At 57.6% G+C, this 15,954-nt stretch overlaps 1 protein-coding gene across 5 annotated transcripts in view; it reads left to right on the top strand.

Annotated features, from left to right (window-relative positions):
• GDPD5 (glycerophosphodiester phosphodiesterase domain containing 5) overlaps nt 1–15,954 on the top strand; it is a 74,923-nt gene that overhangs the window by 16,897 nt on the left and 42,072 nt on the right. For 4 of the 5 annotated variants that reach the window (XM_051850908.2, XM_051850925.2, XM_051850919.2 and 1 more), the window contains exon 2: nt 8,795–8,877. The gene's annotated coding sequence lies outside the window, so the exon portion shown is untranslated. Of the gene's footprint in view, nt 1–7,280; nt 7,348–8,794; nt 8,878–15,954 lie in introns of all 5 variants that reach the window. The other variant, XM_051850915.2, reaches the window with a different exon arrangement.

The raw sequence follows: 15,954 nt of genomic DNA, 5'->3' as shown, positions 1-15,954 counted from the left end.
GGTTTCTCTGGGTCAGGAATTGAGGATGAGCTTGGCCCCGCGGCGGCTCTGGGTCAGGGTGTCACGTGTTACAGCCAGACGGGGGCTCGACAAGTGAGAGAGCAGCCAGGGAGGCTGGAGCTTGCTGTGTCTCAGGCTCCCTGTCTCTGTGGCTCATTGAGCTCTCCCACAGTATGGCGGCCTCCGAGCAGGCTGTGTCTGCGTGGAGGCTCAGGGCTGGAGCAGGAGTAGCCCAACAAATGAGGCAGAAGCTGCATCATTGTGTCTGACCACCTGGCCTTGGGCGTCCCCCTGGGCCCTCTGGGCAGCGAGGGTGTGGGGGTCCCACTGGGAGACAGACACACAGACGGGCAGTGCTGCTGCAGGTGTCTCTGGGGGTACATTCGCCCCAGCAGTGAGGGCTGGTGGGGTCCAACACAGGAAAAGGTCTACATCAGTGCCTGGGCCATGTGTGGAGGTGGCAGCCAGACAGAGCCAGGGGCGATTTTGACCATTTGCAATTTATTATGTGATTTTTTTTTCTTTTTAATTTGAAAGCCAGAGTCACAGGGAAAGAGAGAGGTCTTCCATCAGCTGGTTCACTTCCTGAATGGCCTCAATGGCCAGAGTTGGGCCAGGTTGAAGCCAGGAACCAGGAGCTGCTTCTGGGTCTCCCACATGAGTGCAGGGGCCCAGGGACTTGAGCCATCTTCCACTGCTTTCCCAGGTGCATTAGCAGGGAGTGGGATTAGAAGTGGAGCAGCTGGGTCTTGAATAGGTGCCCATATGTGATTCCAGCGTCGCAGGCGGAGGCTTAACCCCCATGCCACAGTGCCGGCCCCGCATTTTACTTCTAATGTGCCAACCGGAGGACCTGACTGTCCAGCTGAAGGCAGCCCCCTGGAGAACAGCGTCTCCAGTGTGGGTACTGAGGGATCTGTAGGAGTTCAACCAGGCAGGGGCAGGTGGGAAGCCTTCCATGCAGAAGGGCTTTCCTGTGCGTGGGTATGGAGCTGGAGAGCAGAGTTGCTGGGGTGGGGCTGGGGGTGCGCAGGGCTCTCCTGAGGAGAGGAGGAGACTGGGAAGGTGAGCTGAGGCCATGTTGAGGAACATGGGTTTGACTCCCAGAGGCCACAGGGAGTGCTTAGCTGTGTCTCAGGCAGAAATATGGGGGAGGCTCCTTCCGAGGCAGAACCAGCAGGATTTGGGGAGGCGCTGCACTGGGGGTGAAGGGAGCCATCAGGCTGATGGGTGTTTGCGTCAGTGGGAGTGCGCCGGGCACGCCCACCCCGCGGGCTTCCCTGTCACTCTGGCTTGTCCCTTGGTGGGCGTGTGGCATTTCTCTGCTCAGACTGGTGCTCCTGTAGGGGAGAGTAAGAGTGCGGTGGGGTAACTGCCTTGGCAGAGGGGTCTGGAGGAGCCTGGCAGCCCCTGCCCCCCACCCCTCCCCCCTCCCATCCCCTCCAGTGCAGCTGATAGAGCCGGAGGAGACCCAGGGGCCCCTTTCTCGTCCCAGCTCCATCTTTGAGAATGACCGGGCATCCCTCCCTCAGCCTCTCCTCCTCCAGCACTCCTTCCCACTCTGACTGTAGCCTCAGGGCCCAAACAGAATGTTCTGGGCTGTCCAGTGGGCCACAGCCTCAGGAGCCGGCCTGGCCTCACTACTGGAGGTGTGGGCTCGAGCCCAAGCTGTTTCTAAGCCGCTCATGTCCCTGTGACCTGTTTTCCCAGGGCTGTGCCTGCAAGGCATGTCGTGGCCTCTTGTGTGTCTGCGAGGGTGCACTCTGTGGCCGTCAGCATGTCTGCCCCATGGGGGTCTGTGTGGTTGTCCAGAGTGAGGCCAGCCCTTCCGGCTCTCCCCAGGCCCCTGTGCCAGCTCCTTGTGAGTGGCGTGCAGGTTAGGGGTCTGTGAAAGGGGCCATGTGTGAGAAGGGGCAGAGCAGGGGCAGTCCTCACCCTGGGGAGATGCAGACATAGCCCATGGGGCAAGTTTGGCTGAAATACAAGTTCCAGGTTTGAGAAACCTCTTGTGGGGGCCACTGCCACTGAGCTTGGGTGCCAGGGACCGCAGTCAGATCAAACACTGCCCTTGCTCCCAAGCCAGCCCTGGTCGTGAGATGTACTGGGGGGGCACTAGTGTGGGTACTGCCCAGGCGACACAGGGCACAGGAAAGCAGGTGGCGGTGTGCCCATACCTGCAAGCAGTCAGGAAGGCTTCCTGCAGGAGGAGTCTGAGCTGAGGCCAGGGAGGTTTATGGGAAATGATGGAGATGGAGTAGGGCCTGGTGTCAGGTGAATCCGAGGAAGAGGGAGGTAGGTGCCTGCTTCTCACCTCCTGGCTCTGGAGAATGCAGGTGCCCAAGCTGAGCTAAAACGGGGAGGAGCTCCCACTCGGCCCCTGTGGGTGTGAGGTACCCTGGGGATGGCCAGAGAGTCGCGGGCTATGTGGTCCTCAGCACAGTCCAAGCAGAGCTGGGGGGAATGGAAGCCATGGGAGGGGATGATATTATCCGGGAGAGGGTGCAGGGTGAAGCAAGGGAGGAGGGATGGCATAGAGCAGATCCCAGGCCTGAGCAGAAAGTGGGCAGCCCCACACACTGGGGTGGGGAGGCACAGGGAGGGGGGCGGTCCTTGGGAAGCCGGGAGAATGCTCCCAGGAGGGCGCGGTGCGCAGGCGTCGCTGGGGACTGAGCCGTGTCTGGGCATTTCTGCATGGAGAGGCACAGTTGAGCAGAGTGCAGTGGGTTCAGCGCTCATGGAGACGGAATTCGGGATGAGAAGGAAGAAAGGCCCCTAGCTGGTGGACAGGGGGCATGCAGGCCCGTTTGCTGCTGCCCAGAGGGAGCCAGGGGAGAGGCAGGAGGAGGAAGGGGAACCCCTGCTCTGTGCCGGGGCCACCTGCATAGCAGGGGCGGAGCTGGGGCCGTGTGGGCGGCCCTTAGGGCTGCCAGGACCCTGCCCTGCATCTTCAGCAGCCACAGGGCCGTGGGAAGGCTCCTCGGAGGCAGAAGCCCCGCAGACGCAGCACAGCCTCGTAAACCTGGTTCCGGGTCAGGAGCTGAAGCCTAGGGCTGGGTGGAGTTGGCCCCCTGGGAGGTAGCTTGACAGAGCTTCAAACCAGAGCCCTGGGAAGGTCAGGAGAGGCCCCTGCCAGCCCCTCCCTGGGCCCAGCCTCCAGTGGCTGGCAGGATTGGGGTGGAGGGTCTCCCTTTGGGGCCAGCCCAAGTGCCCCCTGCGGTGTGGTCAGCCCTGCTCCGTGGGAGCCAGGCCCATCGCCTGTGTTGGCGCTGAGTGGCAGCGGCCAGTGTTTTTACAACTTGTTTTCCTGGAGTTGGTTTGAAGTCAGCCTGCATTCCCTGAATGTCAGACCCGCCCTGATCCACGAGATTGACCAAAACAGGGTCTGTGCCAAGGAGAGCAACGCGAGGACTTACTCATCCTCCTTGGATCGTCCACACAGTCTCCCCCATTCCTGCCAGTGAGAGAGGAGGAGAAGGAGGAACATTAGCCTGATGACCAGGAGGGGACAGTGGCTGCTGGGGCCATAAACAGGCTCAGAAGCTGCAGGCAGGGTGTGGCGGGGTGGGCCTTGCACCCCACAGACCCCCCTTTAAACTCTCTGAAGTCGCTGAGCTTCAATGTCCCCACCTCTGAAATCCGAGAGCTCGAGGCACCTTCCTGACAGCTGATGGCTGGGCACCACAGACCCTGACACAGGACCCCGTAAAAGCTATGTATTGGGAAGTTTTCCAGAGAAAACTTGCACAGGGAGTGGACAGAGGGAGCAGAAAGAGAGGAGAGGCAAGAGGTCACTGCAAGCATTCCCTGGGCGGGAGCTCCGGGGACAGGCAGGTCCCAGGTGGCCCTCCCGGGGCAAGGCTGCAGGAGAGGTTACACCTCTGCCTGCTTGGTCACTGCTGCAGGGCTGTGCTGGGGACAGCATGCCGCTAGGGAAAGGGGTTCCAGCAGTCTGAAAGCAGCCTGTCCCCACACAACTAGCTGGTATGCCCTAAATGGCAGCGGGCTTCCGGGGGATGTGGGCGGAGCACGACAGCATCTGCTCTGGAGGACTCATGTGGGGGTCACACATGGAGGGTGCGAGGCAGGTGTTTGGCCTGGCAGTTGAGATGCCCGGGTCCCACTCCTGGCTCCGGCTCCTGACTCTGCCTTCCTACTAATGCAGACCCGGGGAGGCAGCGGTTCATGGCGTGTGTAATTGGGATCCTGCCACCTATGAGGGAGACTGGGATTGGGTTCACAGCTCTCAGCTTTGGCCCAGCCCAGGTCTGGTCAATGAGGCATTTATTGAGTGAGCCAAGGATGGGAGTGCGCTCGCTCTCGCGTGCACTCACTCTCTCTCTCTCTCTCTCTCTGTGTATGTCTCACATACATTTTAAACGTGGTTTTACAAAGCGTGTAAGGGGACAGGCATTGTGGTGCAGTAGGCTAAGCCACTGCCTGGATGCCTGTTGCTCTACCTCTGATCCAGCTTCCTGCTCGTGCACCCTGGGGGGCAGCAGAGGATGGCTCAAGGGCTAGGACCCCTGCCACCCACATGGGAGAGTCACTGAAGTTCTGCGCTCTTGGCTTCAGCCTGGCCCAGCCCTATCCATTGTGGGCATTTGGGTAGCAAACCAGCAGAACTCACTCTCTCTCTCTCTCTCTCTCTCTCTCTCTCTCTCTCTCTGTGTGTGTGTGTGTGTGTGTGTGTGTGTGTGTGTGTGTATCCCTCTCTCTGTCATTCTGCCTTCCAGATAAATGAGTAAATAAATCTTTAAAGCATGTGAGGTGCTGACTGCCCAGAGCCTGGCACAATAAGTGACGATTATTAGAAAGGCGTGTGCAGAAGGGGGAGCCCCCGGATTGAGTGATCAGCAAGGGGCAGTCCCTTCTGGGAGCTTCCCTGAGCCCCAGGTCTTCTTTCTCGGCTTCTAGAGGCTGAGCTGGTCCCAGCCCCCACCATTCTTCCAGGTGACTGGGCCTCAGGGAGTCCCCTCACCAGCCCACAGAGTAGGAGAGGAGCAGGATGTGACGGGGCTTATGGGTAGAAGTTCGGTCAGCTCCATGGAGGCCCTGCTGGCCCGTCCCCGCCTCAGCTGGACTTGGCTCTTCCTGGCCTACCCCTCCATGTCTTTTCCCAGGCTTTTGCACAGAAGGTACTCAGGGCTTAGCTGGGGGACTCAGCTGGGCAGCGTGTCCCAGGGAGGAACAGCAGAAGCTGTCCTACTAATCCTGGGCTCCGGCTCTTTGCCTATAACTGGTGATGTCAGCCGGGGGTGGTCCTGATGGCACCCCCCCCCCAAACCTCTCGCCTGTCCCCAGTGATATCACGAAAACTGTCACCAGGATCCGCCTTCCCCATGGAGGCTTCTGAAGTGCAGCCCTGTAGATGGTGACAGCCCTGGGCTCCAGTCCAGATTCTGTTATCTGCTGTGTGACCTTGGCCACACCCCCTCCCCTCTCTGAGTCTCGGCCCTTGTTTAACACCAGGTGACTTCAGCATGGTGCTCACCCCTCTGGGGTACAGCTGATGCCCTCAGAGGTGGAGTGACTTGCAGATGATCACACAGCACAAGGGTGGAGGTGGGAGGGCCAGGCCCTGCCCCCAGCCCTGCAGCTGGGTAAGGAAGTGGCCCCAGCCCCTCTGTGGTTGAAAACCTGAACTGAGCTCCTGTGGACAGGATGAACTGAGTGGTCAGTCACTGCTCTGTTCTCACCTGCTCACTGTTTACTGAGTACCTGCTGTGCTGTGTGAGCAGTTCTGTGCCCCGAGGGCACAGTCCCAGTGTCGCCAGATTTCATGACTGTGGGGCTGGGAACCTGCAGACCCCAGGGGTGAGGGTGGACATAGGGCAGTGATGGGGCGGGGGTGGGGCTGGAAGCCCTCTTTGTCCCACAAGCAGTGGGGCGTGGCTGTGCTGGGGTGACAGGTGCCTGCAGGTGTCAGGGACAAGCTTGTCTACTCCCAGGTGTTGGTTGCTGCCTGTGATGGGTCCAGCTGTGCACTGGCCAGGGTGGGCTGGGAGACAGCTTTGATCCATGCACCAAGCCCTCAGCCCTCAGCCCTCAGCCCTCAGCCCTCGCCTTGGCTCCTGCCTCCTTTGCTGTACTTCAGCGAGATCACTGGTCAGCTTGTTATAATCAAGATTTTCATATCATTTGTGTTCTGATCCAAAAGATGAAAAATAAAATGCAATTATATTGAAAGTATAATAGAATTTGAAATATGTTCATCAATAATGAAAATTAACAAAGGAAAACATTTTCAGAACCTGATTTTATGAAATGACCTATTAAAATAAGACACCATAGTATCTGATTTTAAAATAAATTAAGCAGAGATGAAGCATTAACCCAGGTTTTGACACTTTTACAAAAAGAAACTACAATTCTAGTGTCCAGTGTCCATCAGCTGCCAAGTTAAAGAATGAGTTTCACTCTTCACATTACCTTAGTGCGGTATGAATCGTTACGTATCGTAGATTGTTCCTCAGCCGCCTCGTACGTTTTCTGTGACTCCCACCCTGATTCACGAGTGCTTTAGAGCCACAGAGGAGAACAGGAGGACGTGCTGGAGGACGCTCCGCAATCCCGGAGACGGAAGCTTGGTCTTGCATGGAGCCGCTGCGCGTGGCCTGTGCCGGCAGAAGCCTCGGCAGGTCCGAGCGTCCGCCCTCCCACGTGTGAGCCCCTCCCCCACCACGAACTCCCCCTCGTCAGGGCTTCTGGACAGAATCACCTTGTGTTCTTCATGTTCAAGGAACGGGGAGGCGGCTGCCTGGGGCCCGAGCGGGGGCGCTGGGGGAAGCCGGTGCTCGGGGAAGCCGGTGCTCGGGCCCACAGGGCTCCCGGGTGCCGTGGGCGCCAGGCTCCCGTCTGCGCTCCGATGTGTTTGCATGGCCTGTGGGGCTCATGCTGGTGACCCTTTGCCCACAGGGTGGTTTTGGAGTGGATCTTCTTGCCAGTGAGATACTCTCTACCATATAGTTCACCATGAGCGAACAACAGAGCTTTCGCTGTAGCTGGAGGTTAAATCTAGGCAGCTTAATCTACTCACTCATTTCATTCATTCATATACACGTTTGTCCGTTGAGTTTCATGGAAAATCCCAATAGGTACAGCTCTATCCCTGTCAGCCTCCTTTTGCAGGTGTCCTGTCTAGAAGAGCCACTTCCTGCCATGGGCGTGAGCACTGGCTCCAAGTAACTGACAGCGCCCACTGGCCCTGGGCTGGTGCTGGAAGCCAAGGTGGCCTGGAGCCAGGATTGGGACATCCAGCCACTCCCACATCTCGTTTCTAGGCTAGCGACTGGCCCAGGTGGATCCCCAGGGAGGACCTTGGCACTTCTCTTCCTGACAAGACCTGAGGTACAGTGGAAAGGGCACTGGGCATGGAGTCACAAACTTGGATTTCTGACACCAGCTGCCTGGTGACTGTCAGTTCCCTGCCGTTCTCTGGGCCTCCACGTTCAAGTCCGCCCCATGGGGGGAGGGTCGATGGCCGTGACCTGTGCAGCTTGGTGTAGCGGGGATCCCATTATGAGATTGGCTTTGGGTTCTGACTCCGCTGCCCTGACAGGTGTGGACACCCCTCAGAAATCTAGAATTGTAATCCTTGCAGTGCGCCTCTCCATGTCAACCCTGTGGAGTGGGTTTTACCATTGAAACACAGAGAAGTCACCTGACTTCCCCAAGGTCACACGGGATGAGCCAAAATTCCACCCTGGGTAGTTTTATCCCAGCCACTGCCTCTTACCCAGTCTGTTCTCACTGCCTGCATGGAGGCTACTGGCCCTGCGGCGTCCGTGTCACTTGGAAGCAGCTCAGGCCCAGTGGAGACCTAACCGGTCGGATGCATTTTAGCAAGACCCCCAGGTGTGTGCGTGCAGCAGGCTGAGCCCTGGTCTGTTTGCATCCGTCGCCCCTGAGACCTCGGGATCACCACAGGAGATGAGGAAATAGTGTGTTTCTGAAACCGTGACGTGCCAGGCACTGGGGACACAGGAGCCGGGGACTGTGCAGAGATGCTGGCCTGGGTTCCCCTGGTGTCTGTGTCTCAGTAACTGAGGTCATTCCTCCGCTGTCTCTGAGCCCAGCTCTGTCCACCTGTGGCCTGACGCCGTCTCTGCAATGTGTTTCTTGTTGGTGCAGGGCTGCAGGGTCCCGCTGTGTAGGGGAGAGCTCTTGTGCTAGTGTGGACCCGGATCTTAGCCTTGGCCCCTCTCTGCCTCTGTGGGTGACACAGGCAGGCCCCGGCCCTGCCAGCCTCCTGTCCTCTAGCAGGCCAGACGGGGACAGCCCCCTTACGTCTCCTCCTCCCCCACGGCTGGTCGGCCCCTTCCCTCCTCCCTGTTCCTGGGCTGGGGGCTGCCCTGCTGGCTACAGGAGCTGGGGTTGGGGGATGGTGCATGAGTCAGAACTCGGGCCCATAATTAACCAGGCCCCGGATCCCGCCTCCGGCCCAGTGGCCCTCCCTCGGTGGCTGCTTTAGAAGAGCAGCTGGCTTGTTGGCTGCCTCGGAGAAGCAGGTTCTTCCCTGGACAGCGGGAAAGGGGCTCTGCCTTCGGGGTGGCTGGGCTTGGCTCCTGTTTGCAGGAGTGGTCCTGGGTTCAGGGTTTGGGTGCAACTGGGGGCAGCATGCATGCATGGAGGATGGTGGGTGCGGGTTGCACAGCCCTGGTGTCTCGGGGCTGAGACTAGCTGTGACCCACCCCGGGGCCTCATGTCTAGCACATGGTGGGCACAGGGCAGGACTCGCCTAGGGCTGGGTGCGGAGATGTAGAGTCTCACTGGGTTTGTCCCCTTGTCTCCTCAGCTCTGCCAGTGACGTGACATCACTGCCTCCGTAGACAGAAACCCCCAGGAGTCCAGCCCACTGCTACCACTACCTTCTTCCAGGTAAAAAAAAAAAAAAAAAAAAGAAAAGAAAGAAAGGTGGGAGGGAGGAATGAGAGACAGGCTGGCTGGAAGTCAGGGGTAACCTCACATGGGGGAGGCGCCCTGCCGTTTATGACGAAACAGCAGCACGTTGGTGTATGAGGGGGTCAGAACAGGTCTCGTGTATGGGTGAGCCATGCCCAGCTGCCTCCCAGGGTCTGCACTGACAGGAAGCCAGAGTGAGGAGCTGGAGCCAGGTGTTGAACCCAGGCCCTGGGATATGGGGCACAAGCATTTCATCTGGCATTCTAACTGCTCCCTGCCAAAGGTTTGTATTTTAAGGGAGAATCCTAGAGAGTGATGCTTCAGCCAAAGAAATGCATGGCAAATGGTGGAACTGGAGGCCTTGCACCACGGATTGGCATGCGCCTTTAAGGTGGACCAGCTGACTCCTGGACTGTCCTCCTCGGCATTTGAACGAGGCTGGTTTTCTCTGGGAAGAAAAGTTCAAGGCCCCAGATTCTCAGAGGTGCCTGGAAGCATAGGGACTGAAAAGATGTTAACAGTGCTGACGCTGGTTCTCTGGGCTACATCTGAGGCCGACTTACACCGGCTCTTATACAGAAATGTGCAGACAGATGTCGGAGGGTTAAGAAAAGTGTGTGGGAGACAGCAGCTAATTGAGGCTTTCTTTTTGGAACTTAATTTCTTCTTGGAAATTGGGAAGAGGCTAATTATTATTCAGAGGCAGAGCTCGGGCTCACAAGGGGCTCTGCGCTGCTTCCCTCTCTCCTTCCTTGGAGCACTGAGCCAGCTTCTCTGACACACACTGAGCCCAGGGCAGGAGCACAGGGAGCCCTCCAGCAGGGCCAAGGCCGGGGGTATCCTGTGCCCCCGTCACCTTGCGCAGGGCCGCAGACGCTGTGGTCTGCAGGAAAGCTTGACCAGGCAGACCCAGATCTCAGCCTGGGGAAGCTCTTCATCTGGTGGGCGAGGCAGAAGCGATAATTACCCAGCGTGGAGGCCTGTGATCACTCTCAGGGGCTCTACCGGGCCACGTGAGCCCACAGGGAGGAGGCAGGGCGCTTCTGGGGAGTGGGGTGGGCATCAGACCCAGTTCTGCTCAGGATCCGTTTGTTAAGCTGGAGGGGGTCTGGGTTGGGGCATGGAAAGGCTCTCCTGGCGGCAAAGGCACAGAGGTGGCAAGGCTGGGAGTGGTGGTGACCCTGGAGTGCAGCAGTTGGCGAGGGCCGGGCAGGTAGCGCCAAGGAGGTGGGTGTCTGGGAGGAGGCACCCAGGAGGCTTCGCTTCCCAGCCCCAGGTCCTGTTTGTAGAACAACTCTGCTATCTACTGTAAATAAACAAAGCAAGCCATGGCGCCCCAGTTCCTTCAAGGGACAAAAACTGGTGCAAGTCTCTGCCAGTCTCCACTTCCTCCTCCACCCCCACCCCACTCGCGTTCAGGTGCCCCCCCTCCCCTGGGGCCCAGATGAGGCATCCGAAAAAGCCAGCCTGGCTGCTGTGCCTGAGTCACTGGGCTTCTGGGAGGGGCCGGGGTGACAACCTGATGGGGAGGAGATGGCGAAGGTCTCTCAGGGCACTGCCGGAGGCCTGGGGATGTTCGCTGCCTCTGTCAGTGCCACGGAGGCAAGATCTCCGTCTGGGCTGGACTTGCCACGTCCTGGTGCCCTACAGGGAACTGCCCGCTGTCCAGGGACAAAGGGGCCCATGGCCGGGAGTATGCAACTGCAGACTCGGGTGGTTGGCCGCCACTTGGGAGCTGCACAGGCAGAGAGGCCGGGGCGGGGTGGGGGGCAGGTCTCCCCGCGCTGGTTCCAAGATCCCAGTGGCATTGCTCCAGGATTCTGTGATTATATGAGTCCTGGGCAAGGCCCTTCTGAAGCTCTGGTTTGGCGCACTTGCAGCCTGAGATGTTGAGTCCCGAGGAGCTGAGCTCTGCCCTCTGGCCAGGCCAGGCCCCTCTCGGTGACTACTCGCAGCCCTGCACTGAGAAAGATGTCCTTTCTGGGCCATGAGGACCCAAGGCCCTGAGCCTGGCTCCTGTCCGGTCTGTGCTCTGAAATGTGCAGCTCTGTCCCCTGAGGCCTTAGCTGAGGGAGAGGCTCAGTGTCCCACCAGACACCAGCCTTGGCTGGCTCCTCTGTAAGACTGGGGATGTTGGCCGGCGCCCCGGCTCACTAGGCTAATCCACCTTGCGGCACTGGCACACCGGGTTCTAGTCCCGGTCGGGGCACCGGATTCTGTCCCAGTTGCCCCTCTTCCAGGCCAGCTCTCTGCTGTGGCCCATGAGTGCAGTGGAGGATGGTCCAAGTGCTTGGGCCCTGCACCCCATGGGAGACCAGGAGAAGTACCTGGCTCCTGGCTCCTGCCATCGGATCAGTGTGGTGCGCCAGCCGCGGCGGCCATTGGAGGATGAACCAACGGCAAAGGGAGATCTTTCTCTCTGTCTCTCTCTCTCACTGTCCACTCTGCCTGTCAAAAATAAAAAATAAATAAATAAATAAAAATAAAAATAAAAGACTGGGGATGTTGGTTTCAACCTGCGGCTCTTGGGCAATGCTTCCAGGAGAGGCCGTGCATGCATGCATGTGAACTTCAAGCACCGTGCAGGTGCCACAGTGGGGCTGTGTCCTGAAAGGAAGGGCACCTCTGACACTGCGAGTCCTTCCCAGCTCTAGTGCTGGGCACAGGATGGAGGCAACTTTTAATTTTTTTTAAGGTTTGTTTGTTTATTTGATAGGCAGAGAGAGAGCGTGCGCGCACGAGCGAGTGCACACGTGCACTAGATCTTCCATCCATTGGTTCAATCCCTAAATGTCCATAGCAGCCACGGCTGGGCCAGGCTGAAGCCAGGAGCCTGGAACTCCATCCAGGTCTCCTACATGGGTGGCAGGGGCCACGTACTTGGGCCAGCTTCTGCTGCTTTCCCAGGTTCATAAGCGGGAAGACAGATAGGAAGCAGAACAGCCAGGACTCACACTGGCGCTCTGATATGGAATGCCAGAATTGCAGGCCGTGGCCGAGGTGCAGGCCCAGTGGAGGCTTCTTAAATGTGTGCTGATGGGGCCGGTGGGGTGGCCAACAAGCTAAGCTGCTGCCTGCGATGTGGGCATCCCCTATGAACATGAATTTGAGTCCTGGCTACAACACTAATGTGCCCGGGAAGGCAGCAGAAGATGGCTCAAGTGCTTGGGCCCCCGCCACCCACATGGGAGACCTTGGTAGAGTACCAGGCTCCTGGCTTCAACCTGGCCATTTATTTGGGTGGGGAACCAGCTGATGGAAGATAGCATACACATGTTTGCTCTCGCTCTCTCACTTTTGCTCTGTGTGTGTGTGTGTGTGTGTGTGTCTATGTCTATCTATGTCTATCTTTCACTGTCTTTAACTCTGCCTTTCAAATGAATAGGTAAATCTTTTTAAAAAGTGTACTGAGAGGCAGGCACTTGGCACAGTGGTTGTGACTGCTTGGGACCCCCACATCTCATTTCAGAGTTCCTGGTTCGAGTCCCCCTACTCTGCTTCTAATCTAACTTCTTGCTGATGCACACCCTGGAGACAGCAGATAACAGATCACATACTTGAGCCCCTGCCACCCACATGAGACACCCCACCTGGGGTTCTGGGCTCCTGGCCTCAGCCTGCCCCAGCCCTAGCTGTGGTGAACATTTAGAGGAGTGAAACTGTAGATGGAAGATCTCTCTCCATCTTTCTGTCTCTCTGCCTTTCAAATAAATTCTTTTTAAAAAGTTAAAGACCAGCAAACATGTAGCGAATGAGCTGGAGAGCCATGGGGCAGATGGTACCAGGAGGCCCCAGTTCCAAGGTGGGAAATCAGCCCTTCCCCCCAGGAGAAGCAGGGAGCGCTTCCTGTAGGAAGGCAGCCGGGAGCTCACGACAGAGCCCACCGCCTTGGGCACAGCAGGCTGCGGCGGAAGACCAGGTCCGCCTTGGCCTCCAGGCCCCGCCAGCCTCCTCCCAGGAGGAAGAGCGATCAGAGGTCTCTTGGGACAGAAGTGTGAGTAAACACGAGGCTCCAGCATCATGGTGGAAAGAGATTAATAATGACCCTAATTATGGTGTGATTGAGTCTTGGAGCACTCAGGCTGAGCTCAGCCTCAGTAACTTTTCCCTAAGGACAAGCGGGTGTGACGGGGGCCTGGGCGGTGCTGCCCACTCCGTCGTCATCTTACCGCCATGGCTCTCTCCCCAGCTGGCAGCTGCCCCTGGGACTTAAACCTCCTTCCTGCCCTGGGCCTGGCTACCTTCTCTGCCCACGCTGCTGTAACCTAGGGCCCCCTCTGAGGCCCAGAGAGGACTGGTCTGCCCACAGCCACACAGCAGGATGATGGTGGCCCAGGTCTCTCGTTCAAGCCATCAACTGAGGCTGTGCAGCAGGCAATACCTTATATATGCAGGTGCTCCCCAAAAGCTGGCTGGGGGGGGATGGTGCTGGCGAGCAACTCGCACATTCCTCTGGAGGGTGCTGAGCTGTCAGGACACTCCGCTATCAGCCTTGGGAATGGAGGGCCCCCCAGTCAGCCCCGGGAGGGACCAGGGCACGGCCTTCCCTTCTCCCGGAGCAGCTGAACGATTCCTGGGGCTGAGGAGAGAGCAGGTGCCTCACAGCCCATCAGAGCTGAGTGCTGGAGGGGCCTGCGGAGATCGTCAGAGGGTTCAGATTCTCCCAGGATGGCAAGGCTGAGGCCAGAGGCTGGTGGAGGCCCCTCAGCCTGCTTCCGGTGGAGCCCAGCCTCGGGCCGTCGGCCAGGGAAGCCGTGACCACGGGGAAAGGGAATGTTTCCTCTTCCCGGGGAGGGGGGAGTTTCCTGGCAGCCCCTGGAGAAGGCCAGGCCTCCGCTGCCCCTACCGTGGTACCTTTTGCTCCCCCGGGCACCTGGCCTCACTCTGGGCCTGCGCTGGTGCCAACCCAAATATTGATGTCCACCCTTTGAGGTGCAGCTTGTGGCTCCACGGTGGCTGGAGCGGGAATTGAAGGGAATGGAAGTGCGGTGGGGCTGGTGCCATGCAGAGTCCAGGCTGCCAAGTCAGCAGCCTCGGGGTCTCGGCTGCTTTGCTGTGTGAGGAGCTGTTTGGCCCTGGGCAATCACTTAGCCTCTTAGATACAGATATGAATATATCTGACTTTTCAAGAGAGGCGGGCACTAGCGCAGTAGTTAAGTTGCTGCTTGGGGTGCCTGCGTCTCCTACTGCGGTGTCTAAGGTTCAAGTCCTGGCCGCTGTGCCTCCATGTCAGCTTCCTGCTGATGCACACCCTGGGAGGCAGCAGACAATGACACCCATGGGGGAGACCTGGATTGAATTCTGGTTTAGGCCTGGCCCAGTCCTGGTTGTTGGAGACATTTGAGAAGTGAAGCAGCAGATAGAAGATTTCTCTCCATCTGTGTCTGTCACTCTGCCTTTCAAATAAAATGAAATAAATTACATTTTTTTTAAAAGAAGAGGACAGTCTTGGGCTAACAGAAAAACTGATTGTAGAACCCAGAGCATTGTCACCCATCCTTCCCCCACCCCAGTCTCCAGGTTCCTTACATTTTGCCTAACAAAATACATTTGTTACATTGATGAACCCAGACTAATACATTGTAATCACCTAAAGCTCATAGTTTATGGTGGAGCTTACTCTTTGTGTTATGCGTTCTGTGAGGTGTGCCAGGTGTGTAATGACAGGCGCGTGCCAGTCCTGGGTCATACAGAGTAAGTTTTCTGTCCTACAAGCCCCCTGGGCCCCACTGGTTTGCCTTCTCCCCCTCCCCTGAGCCCCTGGCACCCACTCATCTTACTGCCACTGTGGTTTTGAGTTTTCTAGAAAGTCAGGCAGTTAGAAGTATGCAGTGTGTCGCCTCAGATTGGCTCTGTTCCTTACAAAAATGCTTCCAAGGAGTCTCCATGGCTTTTGGGAGCTGGATTGCCCATATCTTTTTGTTGTAGAATAATATTCAGGCATATGAGTATCCCGCCACTTGTTTTCCCATTCACCCACAGCCACCACCACCCCCTTTTTTAAAAAAAGAAATTTATTTATTTGAAAGGTAGGGTGACGTTGAAAGAGAAATCTTCCATCCACTGGTTCACTCCTCAGATGGCTACACCTGCCGGGGATGGGCCAGGCCAAAGTCAGGAGCCAGGAGCATCTTCCAGGTCTCCCACATGGGTACCAGAGGCCCAGGCACTTGGGCCATCCTCTGCTGCTTTGCCCAGGCCATTAACAGGGAGCTCAATGGGAAGTGGAGCAGCCAGGACATGAACCGGTGCCCATGTGGGATGCCTGCACTGCATGCAGCAGCTTTACCTGTTACGCCACAGTGCCAGCCCCATGCCAACCCCTATTTTAAACCTGTAAAGACTGTTGGCCTCTACTCTGGAAGGTTGTCACCAGGAGGTCATATCTGTCCAGGACTCAGCATGGTACCCAGCTAAGCCCCCATGCCACCCACAGGTGCCCCTGCAGCTGACAGCACAACAGACAGTAACCATTGTGACTAGGAGTAGCAATGTGGCACCCATGTTAGTTCTGGCATCTCTTGAACACATTTCTTGAGTGCTTACACCCTGCCAGGAACTGGGAACACAGTGACGGCCTTTCCACTGGTCAAGACTTTTGGTGACAGACGTAGTTCAGGTTAGTTGGAGCAGAGGAGTTCCTGGGAAGAGAGTGGGGGTAAACTGCAGTACCTGAGGGCCCTGGAGACCCTACCTGAGTAGGAATGGAGGGGACTCAGGTACAGCCAGGGTCCCCAGGCCACTGTGCTCCCTGGGACAGCTGCCGCTGCCTTAGCGCCTCCAACCAGTGCACTTCATCTCCTGTGACTTCCAGACCCGGGCACTTAGGAAAAAAGAGCTTTACTGAGATAAAACTCACATACCACACAATCCTTCCATTAAAGGTGTGCAATTCAGTGGACTTTATCCGCAGAGTTGTGCAACCAGCACTGCTAATTCTGGAACATATTCCTCACCACCACCAAGAAACCCTGCACCCATAAGCAGCCACTCCCCTTCCCCCAGGCTCCCAGCCCCTGGCACTCACGAATCTGCTTTCTGGCCCAGCACCTG

Source organism: Oryctolagus cuniculus, chromosome 1 (assembly GCF_964237555.1).
Source record: "Oryctolagus cuniculus chromosome 1, mOryCun1.1, whole genome shotgun sequence".
Taxonomy (NCBI): domain Eukaryota; kingdom Metazoa; phylum Chordata; class Mammalia; order Lagomorpha; family Leporidae; genus Oryctolagus; species Oryctolagus cuniculus.
The sequence above is the reverse complement of the archived record's forward strand: the minus strand, read 5'-3'. Positions and strand labels throughout refer to the sequence as shown.